This window comes from Tupaia chinensis, unplaced genomic scaffold, assembly GCF_000334495.1.
Source record: "Tupaia chinensis unplaced genomic scaffold, TupChi_1.0 Scaffold145870_1, whole genome shotgun sequence".
Lineage (NCBI taxonomy): Eukaryota > Metazoa > Chordata > Mammalia > Scandentia > Tupaiidae > Tupaia > Tupaia belangeri.
In genome coordinates, this window is record NW_006205727.1 from 580241 (window position 1) to 586780 (window position 6540).

A 6540-nucleotide genomic window follows, 5' to 3' on the forward strand; every position below is an offset into this window, starting at 1 on the left:
AATGGAAAAGTCAGTGACTTTTCAACAAATTCATTCCTGTACACCCTGATAATCATTATGAACAGTCTTGCAGGATGTCCATTCCACTTCTTCTGGGGATGTGGAGAAACACAACGCAGTGGCAGAGCAAATAGGCTTCTCCATGAAGAAATGTAGGTGTCCTCAGTATTGGAACAAAGGCAACTCTAGGCAGAATTAGAAGGGTTATGGTACAAACTCAAAAGTGAAAAAATCAACCTAAGCACTTATATGACATCTACATATAATAGAATGACAAATTCTAGGTTCTTTTTTTTTTTTTTGCCTGCTTTGTGGAAATAGAGCTTACTACATTATTATCACAATGCAAACAAATTAAGATTTACTTCATTGAATTTCACTTTCTGAATGTATTTTGAAACTAGATATAACATGTAAATCAAAGCATAAAAGTGGCAGAATATTGACTTCTCAACTCCAGAGTGTAAATATGGCTGGGGGTTGGGTTCTACGTGGTTAAATCAGAGGAACTGAAATCACCCATGCAGGCTGGGAAAATCATAGTCCACTTATATGGAGGGAAGAATAAATCTGTAGACTCCTACGACATACACAATAGCACTCCTTATCTGTTATTTCATTTCCCACAGTTTCACTCATCTGCTGTCAACTGTGGTCCAATATTTTGAGAGAAAGAGAGAGACCACATTTATGTAACTTTCATAACAGTATATTGTTCTGTCCTATTTTATTATTTTTGCTAATCTCTTGCTGTGTCTAGTTTATAAATTAAACTTTATCACAGATATGTATATTTAGGGAAAAAGAAACGTAGTATAGGGGACTGACACTGACACAGTGGTATAATGCAGTGCTCTGTGGGGCAGTTCCACGCAGTGGAGTTCTGGTTTCAGGTCTAGAGACCTCCTTGGGTACATAAATTGGGTGCGTGCTTGCCCATAATCCAGAACTAGCTAAACCTAGAGGAAGGTTGTGACATTAGGGCCTTGTTGAAGGGCCCTCTTTCTCTTCCTCTTTCTCTCTCTCTGTCTCTCTGTTTCTCTAGCTCGTGGAAGAAATAAGCAAAGGAGCTTAAAATAAACACAGTACATCTAGGGTTTGGTACTATCTACAGTTTCAGGCAGCCACTGAAAGTCTTGGAATGCATCCCCCATGGTTAAGGAGGATTAATGTATTTCTTTTTCATGTAGAAAAAAAAAGTTAATTTTTTTTCCTCTGGAACAAGCAGATGGTATAATGGTTGTGTCACTGGACTCCCACATGTCTGACTGCGGTTCAAGACCTGGACCCGGAGTCTTAAAACTCATGTCCATGTGTGTTCGTGTGTGCCCAAAATCCCAAGAGGAGAGTGAAAGAGAAGGGTATGGTCATTCCTTCTGGGGGGTGATTTCTCACTTTCTATGTCTTTCTCTCTCTGTCTCTCTGGTGAGCTCCTGTGCTCTATAGCAAAAATTTTCCTCTGAAAAAAAAATTTTTTTTTCTTCTCCAAAGTGTGAATATTTATAAGCAACTGCTCTGTGGCTGAGAATTTGCCCTTTAGTTGTATTACCCCATGCACCACTCTAAGTGGGGCAACACTGAGAAACCATGGTGTGGCATGGAGGCTTCCTTCTCGCCTACTGATTGATAATACAAGCCACTTTTCTGAAAAATGAAGACACTAATCTTCATCTTTTCCCTCCTCCTTTCCTTTTGTTCTTCCTTCTATCCCTTTCTTCCATTTTCTCTTCTTCCTTGCCTTTTTCTTTTTTCTCTTCTTTTCTTTTTTCTCTCTTCCTCTAGGCCCTTTCCCACACACTATTGACAGGAATAAGACACAAATGGTCAGACAAAACAGGATGTATTTGCCATAGCAGTCTTACAATGGATTTTCCTTTCTCAGACTTGTAACTTAAAATCAAAGTAAATTCATTCAGGTTAAACCTTGGCCCTTTCTAGGTCTTGATCTCTCAAGTTGGTAATGATTTGTGTTAAAACTTTATATAATATCAAACTTTACACAGGTCTTTAACTTTTAAAATTGAGAAAAAAAGTAGATGTGATATTTAACCTTATCATTTCAAAAGAGATTTGTGTCAAAAATGGAAAATGTGCAGGGCACTGACCAATTAGGTGACTTGGGGCTTTGAGGTTTTAGAGAAAGAAAAGAACTCTTTATAAAAATTCAGAACAAGAATACTGGGTATTATCCAAGAAGCTTTCATAATAGAAGTATGTTCTTCAAATGGTTATCTCGGTGTGCTTTAATTTATGGTTTCTAATGGGTAGGAAATCTCCAAGTAAGAAGAAAGAATTATGAACCTAGCAAGAAGGTTATAAATGGATCTTGACAAGGTGGCTTAAAAGGAGCCATTATGGCATCCAGGGACAAGAATTTACATTTTGTTCTTAGGATGTGTAATTTGCCTCAAAATCATAAAAGTTATCACCATATAGTATTTCTTAAATTCTCTTAAGAACCTGATACCTTAAGATCTCTACAAAATCACACATATGATCGCACATAGTTAAGGTAAGTCCTTTTACTCTTGTATGTTATTTATAATCTTTCCCCAAATATCTTAAATAACTCTAAATGGCAACTTCACAAGAAAAAATTTTGCAAATATGATTTTCCATGCTGACAGAAATGGAAGTTATAAAATACATGCGTTCAGAAACTTGCAGATTCCTGGTATCAGAATATAGGACTGGCTGGCAATTGTTCAGGTCCACATTATGGAAAAGGCAGGAAAATCACTGCAGGAGTAAAACGTCCACCAGAGACTACTGTATTCTGAAGAGAAAAATAATGGTGTTGAACTTTGTCAAGGTAAACAACACTTTAAAAAGAACAACTGTGATTATGAAAGTGGTTATTCCAGCACTTAACTTGATTCACTTAGGTTATAAGAGTGTAATTTTTTTCTTTTTCTTTTAAAAGTTTACTTATTTATTTCTTGGGGGAGGGAGGGAGGGAGGGAGAGAGAGAGAGAGAGAGAGAGAGAGAGAGAGAGAGAGAGAGAGAGAGAATAGAGTCCTGATGCCATGATGTACCTCCAGTCTGTATCCAGCCCGGACTCCTGGGCATGTGGGTGCCCAGTTTACTCAGGGAGGTCTCTGAACATTAACTGGGGACCTTCCCATGTGGGATTCCTTAATCAGTATTGCATTTTATTTATCACTGCACTATCACGTGGCCCTTAAGTAACACTGTGCTAAGTACCTTAGACTGAGTGAGCACAATAAACCAACCAGGATTATATCATTTTCCTTATTTTACAATTGACAAAACTGGGAGAAATAGACTCCCTACACAGCTGAATGTTGGTAAGATGACATAAGCTTTCGGATAATGATCACATGGGTAAATAAAATGAAAAAGAATGCTCTTCCTCCAGGCCTGACAGCCTTGCCTTCCAGAGCAGTGTTAGTTTTCACTTTTAGATTTTAGTATATTCTCTCTTAATCTCTCTTAGGAGAGTCAGGAGAAGAATTACAGAACTATTTTCCAGCTAGGGTAGTGATCACAGGGAGGTTATGGATTTATATATGGGTGATTGCAGAGCTGTGGTTTGAATGGGATTCTGTTCTTTCCATTGAGACCTGCTAACTCAGATCCCATCCCCTTCCCTAGACATCCTAAAGGAATACAAAAGTATAGGACCCACAGCCTGATGATTGGTTAAGGGAGAGTTACTGACAAGGAGCCCAGACATCACTCAAAAGGTGTTTAGATCCTCAGATGAGCAATTCTTACTCATTTTGATCCTATACACACACACTCACACACACAGTTGAGACTACACATTACTACAAGATAATTTGTTATTATTGAAAGAATTAAAGCCAAAAAATGAGGACAAACATTTCATTTAATATAGTTAATACAGTCTCTGTGGAAAATTTAGATCTTTAGAAGAATATATCTCAAGGTTCTTAGTCTGTGAAAGTATGATTAGACACCAATAAAAACCATAGATCTCCAGCCTGTTTCTAAGCTCACTATCTCAGAGAACGTGTTACTTACTTCTTTGTTGGGGCCTGTCCAGCCTGCAATTTTCTTTCTTTCTTTCTTTCTTTCTTTCTTTCTTTCTTTCTTTCTTTCTTTCTTTCTTTTTTTTTTTTTTGTAGAAATTTTCGCTATAGGGCGCGTGCGCTCACCAGACAGACAGAGAGAGATATAGAGACAGAAAGCGAGAAATCACCCCCCAGAGGGGATGGCCACGCCGCAATCCCTTCTCCTCCATTCTCCTCTCGAGATCTTGGGCACGCACGCACACACGCCCGGCGTGGGTTTTAAGCCACCGGGTCCGGGACGCAAACCACGGTCGACTACGTGGGAGTCCAGCAACATAGCCATTACACCAACTGCTGGTTCCCTCCAACCTGCAATTTTCTGACTCTGAGTCCCTTTGAAGGCTCTCAAAATAGTTAGCAAACTAAAGTGGCAAAATTTCTCCATGATGTCATTAATAGGGCAACCCTGACCTCAGAACTTAATTCACCTTGAACAGTATACATATACAGCAGCATTTTCTCTTCTTTTTGTGGAGAGAGAAAATGTCATTTTCTACTGCAAAGGAAAGAATGGGGTGGGGGAGGGAAAAAGAGGGTTACTGTCTGGCTTCTGAACAGCTGGATCCTTAGAAGTGTCAGATGACTCTTGCCCCTGCCAAATGGGCTTTCTCCAGTTGTTTTAGAGTCTTCAAAATGCTAATAAAATGCTTTTGCATTTTCGTTTGTATTGGCTGGGGCTTGTATTAGTTGAAGTACTGCCAGCTGCTCTAATAGATAAAAACTGAAATCCCTATGGCTTAATGCAATGGAAGTTTCTCATAAAATCCAAGAGGTGATGGAGATAGGAGTCAAGAGAGGAGGTGGTAAGGAGGTGACATGTTGCTCCACATAGTCATTCAGGAGCCTAAACTGAAGGAAGCTCCACCATTTCTAGCATGTGATTTCCAAATCACTCTGGGTATCAACATCTAGTATAACCATACATGAAGAAAAAGAAGGTGAAGAAGACACCCCTACTTCTTAAACATTTGGATTTGGGAATGACACACATGACTACTATTCATAGTCTATAAATGAGAACTAGTCATGTGAACTTACCAGGATAGCAGGGTACTTCGGAAGTAGAGTCCTGACTGGGAGAGCACTCCCAAAACAACTTTATATTTTTGGGACAGAAGCACAGATAATTGGTGGAGAATCAGCATGCTCTGCTACAGTTCTTTAGCAGTTCTGGTGAACTTAGTAAAATAAATTTATCAAGAGGGTATCAGGTGGCTCTTAGTACATATTTGGGATGAAGTTAAAGAAACTGAAGATTTTTGTCAAAATGAAGATGCTGAGATGAAGAAACAACTAAAAGCTTTTAAAATCCCTAGTTGGTATTCAGATTCCCAGGAGGAGTACTTGACTAACTTAGATCATTTACTTGTTCCTCAGACCATGTCCAGAGGAAACTCCTCAAAGGGAAATAACATTCCATCCATAATCAAAAAAAAAAAAAAAAAAAGAATGCAAGGCAAGCCAAACAAGAATGTCCACTTCCCATCTTTCATAGCAGATGCAAGTTTTAAAGTAGAAAAGAAAACAAAGCCAATTTCCGCATCATGAATATCACCATTTACCAAGTATAGTGGATGTCAGATTGAAAACCGTAGGTTTTTGAAAGTACAGCAGATTCCTGCAGAGTCAGAAAATGTAGTAACTGCCTTCATAATCATCACCATATATTCCTTTTCTTAGTTATTCTTCAGACATAATATATACTGTTATCATTTATTAATGATGTTGCTGCCCATGAGGCTTCACTCTCCGTGGGCATCCAAGTGCTCCCATAAATTGTCTGATGCATTGACCTTTTGAGAGAGAAATACAAGGAATACCTCACATCTTTCACCCATATAAAATGAAGAAGGTAGAGATTCTACATATTGTATACTTTAAATAGATTGAGAAGACATATTACATTAGGACTCTCTAGAGTTGTGAGAGTCAGAAACCCAACTAAAACCAGTTAAACAAAACAGTAACAATGAAGTGCGAAAACTTTAGGTGTAGGAAGATCCAAGAATTCACATCATATTATAAAAAACTGATCTTGTTCCTACTCCTCATCTCTTGGGGTAGCTTTCTTTTTCATTTCACATAAAATTTTATTTGTTTGGACCTGAAGATGGCATGGTGGTTAAGGTGCTGGATTCCCACATGGTCAATCACCATTTGAGTTTTGGACCTGGCAATTTGAGAATCACACTGTGTGTGTGTGTGTGTGTGTGCGCGCACGTGCCGAAATTTCAAGAGGAGAACAGAAGGGAAGGGATAGTGGTGTGACCATTCCCTGGGGGACGATTTCTCAACACCTCCCCTGACAAAAACTTAAAAAAAAGATTATTTATTTCTTTTATGAGAGATATAGACACACACACACACACACACACACACACACACTTACACACACAGCCTTGAAAGGGTCTTTATTCCATGATCCCCTCTTCTCAACCAGCCCCCATGATGCTCGGTATGTACAAGGAGGGTTTGGGACAC